This window comes from Procambarus clarkii, chromosome 10, assembly GCF_040958095.1.
Source record: "Procambarus clarkii isolate CNS0578487 chromosome 10, FALCON_Pclarkii_2.0, whole genome shotgun sequence".
Lineage (NCBI taxonomy): Eukaryota > Metazoa > Arthropoda > Malacostraca > Decapoda > Cambaridae > Procambarus > Procambarus clarkii.
The window spans coordinates 47,723,445-47,741,676 of NC_091159.1; the positions used below are offsets into that span (position 1 = coordinate 47,723,445).

The 18,232-nt window shown below is 47.6% G+C and overlaps 1 protein-coding gene across 3 annotated transcripts in view; it reads left to right on the forward strand.

Annotated features, from left to right (window-relative positions):
* The first annotated feature begins 641 nt into the window (after window positions 1-641).
* LOC123774276 (cationic amino acid transporter 4) overlaps window positions 642-18,232 on the forward strand; it is a 52,467-nt gene continuing 34,876 nt past the window's right edge. The window contains exon 1 of one of the 3 annotated variants that reach the window (XM_045768440.2): window positions 642-922. The gene's annotated coding sequence lies outside the window, so the exon portion shown is untranslated. Of the gene's footprint in view, window positions 923-15,180; window positions 15,387-18,232 lie in introns of those variants that run through there. The other 2 variants (XM_069322024.1, XM_045768432.2) reach the window with 2 other exon arrangements.

Sequence of the window (18,232 nt, forward strand, 5' to 3'; positions counted from 1 at the left end):
CGCGCACATATTCACTCATTATCTTAAGTTATTTTCAACACGCTGGTCGTAATTAGTGGTTTTATAACATTACAAATACGTAATTTAACTACCGAGTTTCCTCTGTAATCAGGTCCATTGTGTATCTTATAAATAAAATATTATTAATTTTATTATTATTATACTGTAACAAATGAATATTTGCATACAAGTATGTGTGATTATGGGAGCGTGTAGGTGCGGACGTCAGCCGCAGGTGAGGCACTTAATCATGCCCTTACTGGCTGCCTCGCTACACCTGGCCAGTTAAATGATCACCCGACTTAATTAACCATTTGATACACAAGTGAGGCCTTGAGCTCCACCTTCCACATCAAGTGATAGCTGGTAGTGCTGACTCTCTCTGGTATTATGTCTAAGAGTTTGTGTTAGTGGATATTGTTGTGGTGGTGAGTGGGGCTGACCTCTGGCTGGGAGGAGAGGCAGCAGGAGGCCGGACTCAACAGGTGGGACCTTCTCTCTCTCTCTCTCTCTCTCTCCCGGCCAAACAAATCGATGGCGGCCCCGGGGTTGGGTGTGAGCTGCGCCAGAAGCATCAAGTACCGGGGCTCTTCTCTAGCTAAATAAGCGACCCAAAACCACACACAATTAAACTTTTACAGCGAAGGAGACAACTCGAGTCGACTTTCAGTAAAAAAAACTATTCTGTACCACTCTCCCACTGGTCCTCATGTACCACTCTCTCTTTATCCTCTCACTGCTCTCCCTCTCCCAGCGCTCTCGGCAAAAGAGGGTGTTGCTGAGCTCTCCCTGCGTGAGTCAGTATCAGTGAGGGAGGGAGAGTGACGACTCCTCACCGACCGCTCCCACACCGCCTCCTTCAGCTACCTGACCCGCCGGTGGTGTCCTCCTGCTGGTGCTCCACGCCTCCTGCACACCTTAGGTAAGTGCTGCTGCTGCTGCGGGGCTCCAAGACTCTGGTCCCGCCTCCATGACGAGCCTCGGCCGCGCCTCCCTGCTCCAGACGGGGCCTGGCAGACCTGCCATATGGTCAGTGGCAAGTGGGACGACAGGTTGGTATGGAGTGTTCCCTGAAGACCTGTTCCTCGCTGGAGCTCTCCCTGCAGGTCTTCTAGCTGCACTATGCACACTCCTTCAAGATTTCCTCAGTAGTTATTGTATATTTTTGAGTAGCTTAACGTGGGCTTAAATACCGTTTTTTGGTATTTGAGCAGCCTCAGAGGAGCACGTGTACACGTGCAGCCTCACAGCAACACGTGTACACGTGTACTCAACGCTTGTGTCGTTAATGTGAACGAATTTATTTTACAAATTTGTATTATATTTTGGTCTCGTATAATAACTTTACGTTGTGGGAGATAGGAAACCTGTACTTAGTCTTATCCAGGCCCCCGCCTCCTCCAGGCCAACTACTGACCTTCCAGATGTCTATTAACTGCTAAGTGAACAGAGATATCAGGTGGAATGAAACGTGTCCAATCGTCTAGGTTGGGAATTGAACCCGTGTCCTTCGGTTGTGAGCCGAGGACGTAGACTACAGAGCTACGGAACTATAAGAGTGGAGCTGCGGGTGTAGAAGTCAAGACTGAGAGTCAACTAGCGTTTACAAGCTCAAAATTTTGAATTTTGAATTTGAATTTTGAACACTGGTCCTCAGATATTAAGTCATGATTATCGGGAGAAAACGCTGTCTCTTCGACTACATCGCACATGGAAGAGATATAAGAACAGGAGAGGGAGCTGGGATGGGAGGACGGAGGGAAGGAACGGTGCCTGTCACATTGGACCGTTGGGGATCGAGCGCCGACTTGCGTAAAGCAGGATCGTCGCAGTACCGGCCAGTCCAAGTGCTTGAAAGACAATAGTGTTGAGAAAACAATACCTACTCGATATTTCTTTGTCGGGCAAAATAGATGCATTTTTCCCCATAAGGTAACGAAACCCGTGACTCCAATTGCATACACAGTGAAGCTGCAAGTATTTTATATAATATATTAAATATTTATATAATATTTAATAATACTAATAATTATAATAATTATTATTATTTTATTATAATTATTATTATTATTTAAATTTTTTCGGTGACAGGTAAAAAAGGTAATAATTAGGAGAAAGCACTAATTCATTATTTCTATATAGCACTTTGAAAGGGCATGACGATAAGGATTTGGGATGGGACGGGGGAAAGGAATGGTGCCCAACCACTTGGACGGTCGGGCATTGAACGCTGACCTGCAAGAAGCGACAGAAAGCCTCAGCATATTTACCTGAGAGCCACTAACACTAGTGGCCTCGACGAGGATAGAAAGCCGGCGGCTTGTCGAAGGTTCCCTCATTTGCCTTGATGATATTTTCCAGCATATATATATACGTTAGGCTCATATCGAGGTTTAAGAAACGTGCCCAACCATTTCTGTCCCGCCAAAACAATACTCCAGTTTAAAATTCAGATGACAACAAATCCTCAGGAATCACAGCGAGTGGTGTTAGTGGTCAGTGATGTTGTGGTGGAGACCTAAGACTAAGACATTGTGCTCAGAGCAAACACAAACTAGGCTATCTTGAAATTATAAAGCCTGTTTGAGGAAACTAGACATAATACAGGTAGTCTTTGGCTTGGAAACCGCTAATGAGGTTACTTTACTGTCCAAGGGGCCAGATTCACCAAAGCACTTACGTAACCACTTACGAACCTGTACATCTTTTCTCAGTCTTTGAAGGCTTTGTTTACAATTATTAAACAGTTAATGAGCTCCGAAACACCAGGAGGCTGTTTATAATAATAACAACAGTTGAATGGGACGTTTTCATGCTTGTAAACTGTTTAATAAATGTAACCAAAGTCGTCAAAGATTGAGGAAAGATGTACACGTTCGTAAGTGCTTGCGTAAGTGCTTTCGTGAATCTGGCCCCAAGGGAAGAGAGGCGTCGCATCCTGCCCCTCTGTCATCACTCTCTACTGTCCAGAAGAGCAGAAAGTGTATGTTAAAGGCGATGGCTGGCAAGCTCGTAGCTCCAAAACAACTTACAAATGTTTTTGTGCTTTTAAAAAGTGATGTTTATAAGAGTTGTTTTTCATCTTAACTAATTTGCAAGATCTCCTTACATTCATTCCTTGTTTATTTTGTAATTTGATATTGGCTGTGTGGTAATTAGGCACCACGTGATGTTAGTTCATACGGACGCTTTAAATGTTGTCAGCAATCAACGTCTTGATTGTACTTAAGATTTCGTTAACTAATTGTTATGATAATAATACAAATTATAATTAATTATAAGAATTTTATTATTCGTTGTAATACGCTAAACTAAACTTACGGAGTTTATGAAGTGCTATGTGAGTCAAGGTGTTGTTGATGTTTTAGATGTAACTACTCGGTACGAAATGTCCATGTAGCACGGGCTATAGTGAGCCTCTAACTATAATATAATGAGCCCGTGAGCTCGTGTAATAATGTCAGAGTGATTTATATTTAAATATATCGGCCAATAGCAATACCTGGTCACGTGATGACGCCGCCGCCGCCGCGGGCTGCCTCTGAGTCCTGGAGAGAAGCGACCATTCTGTCTCGCCTTCATTACAGCGTCGTGATGAAACGCTGCCACACTTACCTTACTCTGACGTAAGGTGGTGGTGGTGCCTCTGGTGGCGGTGCCTCTGGTGGCGGTGCCTCTGTGGGTGCCACTGTGGGTGCCTCTGGTGGCGGTGCCTCTGTGGGTGCCGCTGGTGGCGGTGCCTCTGTGGGTGCCACTGTGGGTGCCTCTGGTGGCGGTGCCTCTGGTGGCGGTGCCTCTGTGGGTGCCACTGGTGGCGGTGCCTCTGTGGGTGCCACTAGTGGCGGTGCCTCTGGTGGCGGTGCCTCTGTGGGTGCCACTGGTGGCGGTGCCTCTGTGGGTGCCTCTGGTGGCGGTGCCTCTGGTGGCGGTGCCTCTGTGGGTGCCTCTGGTGGCGGTGCCTCTGTTGGTGGCGGTGCCTCTGTGGCTGCCTCTGGTGCGGTGCCTCTGTGGGTGCCACTGTGGGTGCCTCTGGTGGCGGTGCCTCTGTGGGTGCCTCTGGTGGCGGTGCCTCTGGTGGCGGTGCCTCTGGTGGCGGTGCCTCTGGTGGCGGTGCCTCTGTACTCACCTAATTGTACTCACCTAATTGTGCTTGCGGGGGTTGAGCTTTGGCTCTTTGGTCCCACCTCTCAACTGTCAATCAACTGGTGTACAGATTCCTGAGCCTACTGGGCTCTATCATACCTACATTTGAAACTGTGTATGGAGTCAGCCTCCACCACATCACTTCCTAGTGCATTCCATTTATTAACTACTCTGACACTGAAAAAATTCTTTCTAACGTCTCTGTGGCTCATCTGGGTACTAAGTTTCCACCTGTGTCCCCTTGTTCGTGTCCCACCCGTGCTGAAGAGTTTGTCTTTGTCCACCCTGTCAATTCCCCTGAGAATTTTGTAGGTGGTTATCATGTCTCCCCTTACTCTTCTGTTTTCCAGGGATGTGAGGTTCAGCTCCTTTAGCCTTTCCTCGTAGCTCAATCCTCTCAGTTCCGGGACGAGCCTGGTGGCATACCGCTGAATCTTCTCTAACTTTGTCTTGTGTTTAACTAGGTATGGACTCCAGGCTGGAGCTGCATACTCCAGGATTGGTCTTACATAAGTGGTATACAGGGTTCTGAAAGATTCCTTACACAAGTTTCTGAAGGCAGTTCTTATGTTGGCCAGTCTAGCATATGCCGCTGATGATATTCTTTTGATGTGGGCCTCTGGGGACAGGTTCGGTGTGATATCAACCCCCAGATCCTTCTCTCTATTTGATTCTTGCAGGATTTCCCCTCCCAGATGATACCTTGTGTTCAGCCTCCTGCTCCCTTCGCCTAATTTCATCACCTTACACTTTCCAGAGTTGAACTTCAGCAGCCATTTTCTAGACCATTCCTCCAGTTTATCCAGGTCATCCTGTAGTCTCTGTCTATCTTCATCCGTCTTGATTCTTCTCATAATTTTTGCATCATCAGCAAACATCGAGAGGAATGAGTCTATACCCTCTGGAAGATCGTTCACATATATTAGAAACAGGATGGGTCCAAGTACTGAGCCCTGTGGGACTCCGCTGGTGACATCTCGCCACTCTGATGTCTTCCCCCTCACCGTTACTCGCTGTTTCCTGTTGCTTAAGTACTCCCTTATCCACTGGAGCACCTTCCCTTTTACTCCTGCCTGTTGCTCCAACTTTTTTAACAGCCTTTTATGGGGTACTGTGTCGAAGGCTTTTTGGCAATCCAGGAAAATGCAGTCGGCCCACCCTTCTCTTTCCTGCCTAATTTTCGTTGCCTGGTCATAAAATTCTATTAACCCTGTGAGGCACGATTTACCATCTCTGAACCCATGTTGGTGGTGCGTTACAAAGTTATTTCCCTCCAGATGCTCTACGAGCCTTTTCCTCACGATCTTCTCCAGCACCTTGCATGGTATACAAGTTAAGGAAACTGGCCTGTAATTCAGTGCCTCTTGCCTGTCACCCTTTTTGTATATTGGGACCACGTTAGCTGTCTTCCAACTTTCTGGTAAGTCTCCTGTTTCCAGTGACCTGTTATACACCATAGAGAGTGGCACACTTAGTGCTTCTGCACCTTCCTTTAGTATCCATGGTGAGATTCTATCAGGCCCAACAGCCTTTGTCACATCTAGCTCCAGCAGACACCTTTTGACCTCATCACTGGTGAGGTCAAATTCCTCCAAGGTTTCCAAGGTTGCCGCCTCCTCATTTAGTGCAGGGGCTTCTCCTTGTTCTATTGTGAAGACCTCCTGGAATCTCTTGTTGAGTTCTTCACACACCTCCTTGTCATTCTCTGTGTATCTGTTCTCCCCTTTCCGCAGCTTCATCACTTGTTCCTTCACTGCTGTTTTCCTCCTGATATGGCTGTGGAGCAGCTTTGGTTGGGTCTCGGCTTTACTCGCGATGTCATTTTCAAACTGTCTCTCTGCTTCCCTCCTCACTCTGATGTACTCATTTCTGGCCCTCTGGTACCTCTCCCTGCTCTCTGGTGTTCTGTTATTTCTGTAGTTTCTCCATGTTCTTTTACTCAGTTGTTTCGCTACCTTACATTCCTGGTTGAACCATGGGTTTTTCTGTTGTTTTTCGTTTTTCTCCTTTTGGACGGGGATAAACCTGTCTGCAGCTTCCTGGCACTTTTGGGTGACAATATCCATCATGACCTGCACATTCTTGTCTCTAAGTTCTGTTTCCCATGGTATTCCCATTAGGAAGTTCCTCATCTCGTCATATTTTCCTCTTCGGTAATTCAGTCTTTTCCCCTCCACTCCCATCCTTGGATAGGTTATCCCTACCTCCACCAAGTACTCAAAGGTCAGTACACTGTGGTCACTCATTCCTATGGGGGCTTCAACTTTGACTTCCCTTATTTCTGACTCATTTAGGGTGAATATTAAGTCGAGTCTAGCTGGTTCATCATTGCCTCTCATTCTTGTGGGTTCCTTGACATGCTGGCTCAGAAAATTCCTTGTTGCCACTTCCAAGAGTTTAGCTCGCCACGTATCTGCACCACCATGTGGGTCCCCATTCTCCCAGTCTATCTTTCCATGGTTGAAATCACCCATGATTAAGAGTCTTGAGCCATTCCTGCAGGCAACTGAAGCTGCTCTCTCAATTATATTAATAGTTGCCATGTTGTTCCTATCAAACTCCTGTCTAGGTCTTCTGTCATTTAGGGGAGGGTTGTAAATGACTGTCACTATTATCTTAGGTCCACCCATTGTTATAGTTCCTGTTATGTAATCTCTGAATCCGTCACAGCCCGGAATTTCCATCTCATCAAAACTCCAGTCCTTCCTTATCAGCAGGGCCACTCCTCCACCTCCTCTCCCTTCCCTCTCTTTCCTTACTATATAGTAGTCCTTTGGAAACACAGCATCTGTTATGACTCCTGACAATTTTGTTTCTGTTAGTCCTATTACATCAGGGTTTTCTTCTTGCACCCTTTCTGCCAGTTCACTTGATTTATTGGTAATCCCATCAATGTTTGAGTACATTACCTTGAAGCTCACTTTCTTATATCCAATTTCACCCACACTCCCTACAAGTGTAGGAGGTTGTTCTATGGTCCTTGCTACTTGGGTAGGCTCCTCCTCCTGTGAGGTAGTTGCCAGGGGTTCAGGGGGAGGTGGGGTGGGGGGTGGAGGGCTTAGGTCTTCCTCAGGCCTGCTTGGGTCAGGAAGAAGTCCTGGGGGTGAGGGAGCAGGGATTGCTTGGGGAGAGGGCACGCCCTCCTGCGGTGTAGTTGACAGGGGTTTGGAGGGAGGTGGAGTGGGGGATAGAGGGCTTTGGTCTTGCTCAGGCCTGCTTGGGGCAGGGAGAAGACCAGGGGTTGGGAAAGCAGGGGCTACTTGGGGTAAGGGGAGGGGGAGGATTTGGGTTTCATGATGGGCATTATGCAGGGGCAAGGAAGGGTTTGTGCTGGGGGGTAGAGAGGGCCCTATTGGGTGGTGGACTGGGGTGTTGCATTCCCCCCTGGGGTTCCTGGGTTGCTGGATTGGGGTTCCCCACTCCCCTCTGGGATTGCTGGGTTGGAGGCTGAGGTTCCCTGGCTCTCTTCCCTCTCCTTGCATCTGCTGCCCTTACTATCTCGTCTCTGGTCATGTCCCTCTGAACATATACCTCTTTGTAGTTCCTTGCATGCCTCAGTTTGTTCTTCCTTACTAGAATGTCCTCTTTGATGTCCTCGCTCTTGAATACTACCTTGATCAATCTTTTTTTGTCTCTGTTGTACTGGCCAATCCGGAAAAACTGTTCTATGTCTCGTTCAGCCCCTTCCATTCCTATCTCCTTTAATATCCCTGCCACTGCAGCTTTGTCTTTAGTCCTCGTTTCCTCCCTTGTGGAGCCCTCTTGTTCCTTCACACCTACCACTACTACAGCTCTTTTCCTTTCCATTAGCTGGCTTGTGCATCTAGCTGCCTCCTGTGAGGTTACTGCTTTCATTACAACATCCTTGACTGTGGACATTGCTCCTGGGCTCTTGAGCATTTCAGCAAAGGTTGGGCCAATTGTAGGGGTCCCTGCCATAGCTACATCTCCTGGCACCTGGGGGTTGGTCCCCTGGGCCAGAGTCTGAGGAGGGCCTGTTTTTAGGCTTTTTATCTCCTCTTGTGCTGCACTTAGTTCTATCTGCAGCTTACATATAGTTTCCCTCAGGTCCTTCAATTCCCCACTGACTGGCTGAGGCTGTGGGTGCCTCTGGTGGCGGTGCCTCTGTGGGTGCCGCTGGTGGCGGTGCCTCTGGTGGCGGTGCCTCTGTGGGTGCCTCTGGTGGCGGTGCCTCTGGTGGCGGTGCCTCTGTGGGTGCCTCTGGTGGCGGTGCCTCTGTGGGTGCCACTGGTGGCGGTGCCTCTGTGGGTGCCGCTGGTGGCGGTGCCTCTGGTGGCGGTGCCTCTGTGGGTGCCTCTGGTGGCGGTGCCTCTGTGGGTGCCTCTGGTGGCGGTGCCTCTGGTGGCGGTGCCTCTGTGGGTGCCTCTGGTGGGGGCGCCTCTGGTGGGGGTGTCTCTGTGGGTGCCTCTGGTGGCGGTGCCTGTGGGTGCCACTGGTGGCGGTGCCTCTGTGGGTGCCTCTGGTGGCGGTGCCTCTGTGGGTGCCACTGGTGGCAGTGCCTCTGTGGGTGCCACTAGTGGCGGTGCCTCTGTGGGTGCCACTGGTGGCGGTGCCTCTGTGGGTGCCACTGGTGGCAGTGCCTCTGTGGGTGCCACTGGTGGCAGTGCCTCTGTGGGTGCCACTAGTGGCGGTGCCTCTGTGGGTGCCACTGGTGGCGGTGCCTCTGTGGGTGCCACTGGTGGCGGTGCCTCTGTGGGTGCCACTGGTGGCGGTGCCTCTGCGGGTGCCTCTGGTGGCGGTGCCTCTGTGGGTGCCACTGGTGGCGGTGCCACTGGTGGCGGTGCCACTGGTGGCGGTGCCTCTGGTGGAGGTGCCTCTGTGGGTGCCACTGGTGGCGGTGCCTCTGTGGGTGCCACTGGTGGCGGTGCCTCTGTGGGTGCCTCTGGTGGCGGTGCCTCTGTGGGTGCCATTGGTGGCGGTGCCTCTGTGGGTGCCGCTGGTGGCGGTGCCTCTGTGGCTGCCTCTGGTGGCGGTGCCTCTGTGGGTGCCTCTGGTGGCGGTGCCTCTGTGGGTGCCGCTGGTGGCGGTGCCTCTGTGGCTGCCTCTGGTGGCGGTGCCACTGGTGGCGGTGCCTCTGGTGGCGGTGCCTCTGTGGCTGCCTCTGGTGGCGGTGCCTCTGTGGGTGCCTCTGGTGGCGGTGCCTCTGGTGGCGGTGCCTCTGTGGGTGCCTCTGGTGGCGGTGCCACTAGTGGCGGTGCCTCTGGTGGCGGTGCCTCTGTGGGTGCCACTGGTGGCGGTGCCTCTGTGGGTGCCTCTGGTGGCGGTGCCTCTGTGGGTGCCTCTGGTGGCGGTGCCACTGGTGGCGGTGCCTCTGTGGGTGCCACTGGTGGCGGTGCCTCTGTGGGTGCCTCTGGTGGCGGTGCCTCACCACTGCGCCGGGCGAGTGCTTTACCACTGCGCCGCGGGAACTGAATCAAAGTTCAAGACATTGACCACTTTAAGGCTCTCAGGAGGGTCTTAAGGGACAGCTGGTCAAGCTTCGTGTGTTTGACCAAGGTCACTCATATTGGAAGGTCGTATTGACACCAGGATTGTTTAGAACCCTTCATCTACTGATGGAGACATTCTCCATAGGTCACCGTGGGGAGTTGTGAATATCATTGAATATCTTGGTCATCAGTGTGAAATTTGTAGCAGTCAGATCATAACTGCGTCTTGTAGAGGTCTGGGGAATATATAGACTGGCAGTATTATGAGAAATATCAAGTGTTTGGAGTGGGGGGAACCTTAATTGTCTCTCCTGGTGAGAGGTGAACCTGTCGCCTCACTCAGACTCCCGGCCATTGATTCTTGCCAGGCCATTTATGTCCTCTGATGAGTTCAGAAATTATATGAGAATTTGTGGTTGGTGGAAGAGAGCGGAGGGTGGAGGCGCTCCAGCATCGACCTGGTGGGCGGGGAGCACCGCCCACCCTCCACCACCAGGTGACTCCCTGACATTTACCTGGTCCTGCCCTCACCTCACACCCGCCCACACCTCACACCCGCCCTCACCACACACCCGCCCACACCTCACGCTCGCCCTCACCACACACCCGCCCTCACCACACACCCGCCCTCACCACACACCCGCCCTCACCACACACCCGCCCTCACCACACACCCGCCCTCACCACACACCCGCCCACACCACACACCCGCCCTCACCACACACCCGCCCTCACCACACACCCGCCCTCACCACACACCCGCCCTCACCACACACCCGCCCTCACCTCACACCCGCCCTCACCAAACACCCGCTCGCTGCAAGTCACATGCATCCCCCAGTAAACAGTATTGTTGCAACAAAGTCAAGATCAACAACATCATAAACCCAACTGGGCAAAAGGGTCCTGCAGTGACCTCCGGCAGAAACGGCGGCCAGCCTCTCCCACGGCCCCTGCACCTCTCGGCCCAGCCGGCGCCGGACACCGTCCGCCCGAAGAGCCAGCCAACACAGGGAAAAATCTATGACGTTCTGTGGTGCTAAGCGATAAGTGCGCCAGCAGGGGTCGTAACGACCAGGACCGTTCAGTAGGAATGGTTATACGGTGGTATCGATACCCAAAGGGTAACATCGCATCACGTGATCCCTCATCCCAGGAGATGGTAGTGCTGTAATACGGCTGACACGCTGGAATAAGAGTGCGTGATAAGCAAGGCTGGAGCTGGAGACGAGCCAAGACTGTGCTCAGCGCCTGGTCTCACTCAGACCCAGCACCAGAGACCACACTGGTCCTCTGTAGCTCCCAGCCGGCACACGCCAGTAATATAAGCCCTTCAACCAGTCTAAAATTGTTATACCTAAATGATAAATATTGATCCACACATCTTCAAATGGTCAGATCTAACACGAATAAGGAGCAACGGTTTAAGTTCAACAAGCCACAATGTAGGACAACAAACAGGAGATGGAAATGGAACCGCCTACCTGCCGAAGCCGTAAATGCCAACACTACTACAATTCAGACTCCAGCTGGATAAAATCAGGACAAATGGGGGGAACTTTGACAAGCCGCCGGCTTCCTGTCACCATCGAGGCCACTAGTGAGAGGGTGCACCCTCAGGTAAATCTTAGATGCATACACGTGACTAAATTAGGCTTTATCGGGTGTAATGGGCGAAACACAGTGTTGTTGATAATAGGCTTTATCAGTTACAGAGGAGAAACAGTGTTGTTGATAATAGGCTTTATCAGTTACAGTGGAGAAACAGTGTTGTTGATAATAGGCTTTATCAGTTAGTGTGGAGAAACAGTACTGTTAATAATAGGCTTTATCAGTTAGTGTGGAGAAACAGTGTTGTTGATAATAGGTCAGTTACAGTGGAGAAACACAGTTATCAGGATGACAAAATCAATATTAAAATCGACTGATGATATTAGTTGATTTTTGTTAAGATTGTTGTTTAATATTAAATTTCTGTCTGAAACAAAGGGATGTAGACGCGCGTGACTGCTGGACAACCTGTTCAAGTTCAAGTAAGTTTATTGAGACAAGAAAAAAAAATACATCTCAAAGGGATAGAGTAGCTTAGGCTACTTCTACCCCCAATCAACCTGTTTAGGTTCAGGGGAGCTGAAGTGAGGGAGGTTCAGGTGGGCAGGTTCAGGTGAGCGATGCTTTGGTAAGGGCGCGTTATTTTAGGTTCAGTTAAGGGGGATGTAGGTGAAGGAGACCCTCCTGATGCTGTGAAGAAGGGGAGGCTGGAGGGAAAATTGTCTCCAATGAGTTCATCGGTAGAAGACACTACTGCTGGTATCTGCTCCCCCCACTACCTGTGTTCCAGAGCTCTGGCTGTATCTGTCCCCCCACTACCTGTGTGCCAGAGCTCTGACTGTATTTGCCTCCCACTACCTGTGTTCCAGAGCTCTGACTGTATCTGCCCCCACTACATGTGTTCCAGAGCTCTGACTGTATCTGCCCCCACTACCTGTGTGCCAGAGCTTTGACTATCTGCCCCCTACTACCTGTGTGCCAGAGTTCTGGCTGTATCTGCCCCCCACTACCTGTGTGCCAGAGCTTTGACTATCTGCCCCCTACTACCTGTGTGCCAGAGTTCTGGCTGTATCTGCCCCCCACTACCTGTGTGCCAGAGCTTTGACTATCTGCCCCCTACTACCTGTGTGCCAGAGTTCTGGCTGTATCTGCCCCCCACTACCTGTGTGCCAGAGCTCTGACTGTAGCTTCTCCCCGCTACCTGTGCTCTCCAAACAGTCCAATTGCATATTAGCTTTCAAGCCGCATCTTCTCTACTGTATTCTGGAAGGCTGGACGTCAAGGCCCGAGCTTCCCCATGATAATGAGGAGAAGCCACACGCTGAGGCTTCCCGTCAGGATAAGTCCTGAAATTGTAGGGAGGAGGGAGGCCTGGGAAATTAGAGGGATGTCCTGGAAAGTTAGGAAGAAATACTGGAAAGTTAAGGGGAAGTGCTGGGAAGTTAGGGGGAAGTGCTGGGAAATTAGAGGAATGTTCTGGAAAGTTTGGAGTAAGCCTTGGAAAGTTAATGGGGGGGGGGGGCAAGTACTGAAAAATTTAGTGGAAGGATGCGTACTGCACGTGGAGACGAATTAAGCTCACAATACGACTCAAGTCCATTACATCCAGCGGTCGACCCCACAGATGTATTCATACATTTTACATGCTGTTCATTCAAAACAGGAATTTTCTCAAGTATAAATTAATATTATAATATATTAGCATATTGTGTATATATAGGCATAGGATAGGTTAGGTTAGGTGTTTAGGTTCTGTTGGCGATTATTTGTATTTGTAGTACGTGGGTGAGGCATTTATAGCGTTGTGATTCGAACAAAATTCGTCAGTGAAGCACTTGTTCCGGATATGTTCGAACGTCAGCAGTTGTGAGTCGTGTGTAAACCGCTTTTCATTCATAAACAGGGGGTTTGGCGGGTGAATGGAATCACTTTTGGATCTTTGTTTGTAGGACGGGCTGATTCATAGCATTGTGGTTCGAACAAAATTTGTCAGTGAAGCACTGGTTCCGGAAGTGTTCGAAGGAAATCAGTTGTGAGTCAATCCATCCTCCAAACAAAGGCCCAAAAGTGATTCCATGCACCCGCTGTAACAAACTAGGCTGTTGTAAGAATTATCCAGAGTGGTTTATCGACAAAAGAGAATGGGAAGCTGAGCCGCATGGTGACCTGACCCCCAGGGGAATTCGCGGTGGAAATAACCGACGCTTTGTTCATAACTGCGTATAATGAATCATCCTATAGTATTCAGTAATTTAGAGAAAATTAGCCTTTATTCATTTTGCATTAAAATTGTATTGTATAATAGTACTGGATACAATATCAAGAGTATTCTAATTATTGAGTTTAAGTCACCATCAGTGACGTCACGAATCAGATCTAACTTTTAAAGCGGAGTGACCGGCGGTCATAGGTCATCAGGGGTTGACAGGTCTACTATTTCTCAAAGTTTTAATAACCATTTTTGGGGATCGGGAACAGCTCTGCCGTTAGATGTTTGTAATTTAATTCAGTAAAATAATTCAACCAGTCTGGATCAATTAAGTACAACAGAGGTTAATTGTTATAACTTAAACCTTGCTAGTAACTGGGTAGGACTTTGACTGACTAGGCGGAAGGATACAATACTCTGTCTGGGGTAGACCAGACAAGGAAGAAATCAGTTTGGAAACGGGAGCAGCTGGGATAAGAGGTCAAACATCTTACCTCTCCCCAAGACCAGCCAAAACATCTAGCTGGTCGCCCAAGGTATAGTTGCTATTGTTAATTATAGAAATAGTCTTCTCATTTGCCACTCAGGTCAAGTAGGGAGTGTTAAAGTGATAGGGAGTGAACATATTTAGATTTTGTTTTAGTTTTCTTTTAATAAATTAAATTTGTTATTAATTTGCATTTTATTGTTTCCATGTGTTTTATGTGTATACTTGTCCTGGTCACGTGGTCCACACGAGGCAGAGTTGCATTGGGCGCCGATTCTAACATCGAATCGGAATTATCATTACCGTGTAATTTATTCCACACTCAAGGTCATCGTTTATAGTGGGGATCAAGCCCCTAGGTTGATTAATTAGCGTGATCGATCCAGACCTCGATCATTGCTCTTGTATTACTGGTCTGGTGGTGGCAGCAGAGGTGACTCTAGGGTTTTGTTCAGAGCTTAGGTCACGTCATACTGGGTGTAGAATCCTAAGTCGGTCAATCGTCTTAGGACCACGTGGCGTGGAGTTGGCTTTGTTAAAAGTTTTGGAGTCCCTTGGTTTAGAAATAAAAGTAAGAATACGGGTAGAGGGAGTAGAAAGAAGGAAGTAAAGAGAGAGGAACCTAACCCATGTTACACCGCCAAACCCCCTGTTTATGAATGAAAAACGGTTTACACACGACTCAACTGATTTCGTTCGAACACTTCCGGAACCAGTGCTTCACTGACGAATTTTGTTCGAACCACAACGCTATGAATGCTTCACCCACGTACTACAAATACAAATAATCACCATCAGAACCTAAACACCTAACCTATGTCTATATATTCACAATATGCTAATATATTATAATATTAATTTATATTTGAGAAAATTCCTGTTTTGAATGAACAGCATGTAAAATGTATGACTACGTCTGTGGGGTCGACCGCTGGATGTAATGGACTTGATTCGAGGACGGGTTGGGCGAGACGTGTGTAAACCGTTTTTCATTCATAAACAGGGGGTTTGGCGGGTGCATGGAATCACTTTTGGGTCTTTGTTTGGAGGCCGGGCTGCACCTTACTCATCACCACCATAACAAAACATGAGCCACTGCGCGCAGTTCGACACTTCCACCTGGCGAGACCCAGACGCCTTTGTCTGACGCACGATTCATCACCGCCATGATCATTATTCTACTATTATACACACCAGCAACTTTTGATTTTAAAATAAAAAACAGATAATTAAAGTGTTGTCTCTGTGGAGTTATACAATAGAGAGAGTTATTAAAGGGCAGTTCTGTAATTACATATGCGACATTTCGGCAGCGTCGCCGTATCTATCGGGAGAGACCATTTCCTGAGCGTTAACGTCAGTGTGTAGTGGACCGGCGGCGGGTGAGGGTGATATCGCTCTCCTTCCCCTCTCTCGCACCTACACTATCTCCTTCCCATTTTGTTCGTTATATTCTGAGCGAGACGGTGACTACTTACCACTCACGGTGCTGTATTGATGGTGCAAATGATGGCGTTACATAGATAACGGTCGTGGTGGAGAGAAGGTAAGTTTGTTGTGTTACATTGCCCTATAGCTCCTTACCATGCTGTAACTAGGCCTACCATACTCTAACAACTTTATTTATTTATTTATTTATTTATATTTATATACAAGAAGGTACATTGGGTTTGTGAGAATACATTGGATAGTACAGTATTTACATTCTTGTAAAGCCACTAGTACGCGCAGCGTTTCGGGCAGGTCCTTAATCTAGCAGATAATTTTACGTAGGTAATTTCTATCAGAATTGATAAATGATAAAGATACATTACAAGAGAAAAATGAGATGAGAGAGATAAGTAAGTATATTAAAGCACATTGTTATATTAAAGCTCTGATTGATTACATTGACAGCTTGATTAGTAATTTAAACAAGATTAATAGACGCCATACAGCAGATTGACAGCACATATAAGACAGCAATGATCACAATGGTAAAGATGTTCAGATTGGGTACATAAAGATTGGGAGACTGGGTAGCAAAAGATACAGATAAACAAGATTTATAAACACCATACAACAGATTGGCAGCACATATAAGAAAACAGCAATGATCACAATGGTAAAGATGTTCAAATTGGGAACATAAAGGTTGGGAGATTGGGTAGCAATAGATACAGTGCAATTTTAAGGCAAAAAGTGAAAAACTATGAAGATGAAATTAGGTACTTTTTAGTATTGATTTTGAATGATGTAAAAGTTGGACAGCTTTTCAATTCAGTAGGGAGTGAGTTCCATAAACTGGGTCCCTTTATTTGCATAGAGTGTTTACACAGATTAAGTTTAACTCTGGGGATATCAAAGAGATATTTATTTCTGGTGTGGTGATAATGGGTCCTATTACATCTGTCCAGGAAGAGTTTTAGACAAGGATTTGCATTTAAGAACAGGGTTTTGTAAATGTAGTTGACACAAGAGAATTTGTGGAGTGAGATTATGTTTAGCATGTTTAGGGAGTTAAACAAGGGGGCTGTGTGTTGTCTGAAAGCAGAATTTGATATTATTCTGATAGCAGATTTTTGCTGGGTGATGATGGACTTGAGGTGGTTTGCAGTGGTTGAACCCCATGCACAGATACCATAGTTGAGATAGGGATAGATTAGTGCATAATATAGAGAGATGAGAGCAGAGTTAGGAACATAATATCTGATTTTGGAGAGTATACCAACTGTTTTAGAGACTTTCTTAGTTATGTGTTGTATGTGGGTACTGAAGTTGAGTCTCTTGTCTAGGAATATGCCAAGAAACTTATCATTTTTATTGCTAATGTTTACATTGTCAATCTGAAGCTGAATTGCATTTGTAGATTTGCTTCCAAATAGGATGTAGTAGGTCTTTTCTATGTTAAGTGTTAGTTGGTTGACATCCATAAGTGGACTTTTTTTAGTTCATTATTAACAACATCATTTAGTGTATGTGGGTTGGGGTTGGAGTAAATGAGGGTAGTATCATCAGCAAACAAAATAGGTTTCAGAATGTTAGAGACATTAGGCAGATCATTAATTTATATAAGAAATAGTAGGGGTCCCAAGATGCTGCCCTGTGGCACTCCAACGGTTATTGGTAGAATGGGAGAGATTATATTATTGATGGCTACACATTGGTGTCTATCACTAAGATAGGATTGGATATAGTCCAGTGCATGGCCTCGGATTCCATAATGATGGAGTTTACATAAGAGGTAATCTTGATTAACAGTATCAAAGGCCTTTCTCAGGTCAATGAAGAGTCCAATTGGAAACTCATTTTTGTCAAGGGCTGAGTAAATTATATCAAGGAGACTAATAACTAGGCCTACCAAAGAGACTAACTAGGCCTACCATGCTGTAACAACTAGGCCTACCATGCTGTAACAACTAGGCCTACCATGCTGTAACAACTAGGCCTACCATGCTGTAACAACTAGGCCTACCATGCTGTAACAACTAGGCCTACCATGCTGTAACAACTAGGCCTACCATGCTGTAACAACTAGGCCTACCATGCTGAATGAGTGTTCTACGTTGTTTAATTCTTCACGTATGGTCGGCCTAATGCACAGTTTAGTGGGAATATGAGATATCATGAAATGCGAATCTGTTCTATTTTCCCTGCACTAGCAGACTCTGAACACAGCACAGGAATATCTCTTGCAGTATTTCTGGGTGTATGTAGTGGTTACAGTGCTCAAAGTATCTCAGGCCATTTTGGTCTGAAATGATTGAGAAAACTGGAATCACGTGTAGCGAGAATATCAGTTTAGGCAGTGTGGGGGTGTTCAGCAGTGTCCTGGTGAACACGTGGGGGTGTTCAGCAGTGTCCTGGTGAACACCTTACGTGTGCCTCAACTCACGTCACTTCACGACAGGACAAAAGCTATTCAACCACGGACTCAACATGGTTCACCAAGGAAGTCTGGAGGACCAGCTGATTCCACAACCAGAATTTGTGACTATCCCACCACCAGCACTTTGGTGTGGGTAATGGAGTTGGATAAATAGATTCTCCACCATTCTCCACCAATGGAGCGTTGGTGGAGATTGCCATGACACATACAGCGCCTGGGGGTCGTAGTCCTAAGAACCCGGGTTCGATTCCCGGCCGAGGCGGAAAAAATGGGCAACGTTTCTTTCACCCTGATTTATCTGTTCACCTAGCAGTAAATAGGTACCTAGGAGTTAGACAGCTACTTCCTCAAGATGTGTACTCGCTTAGTTGTGCTTGCAGGAGTTGAGCTTTGGCTCTTACAACTGCCTCTCAAATCCCGCCTCTCAACTGTCAATGAACTAGTTAGATCGATTGACAATCACACACGCATTATTCGTGTGTGCGTGTGTTAGAAATATGTATAGTAGATATAATAGAGGAAAA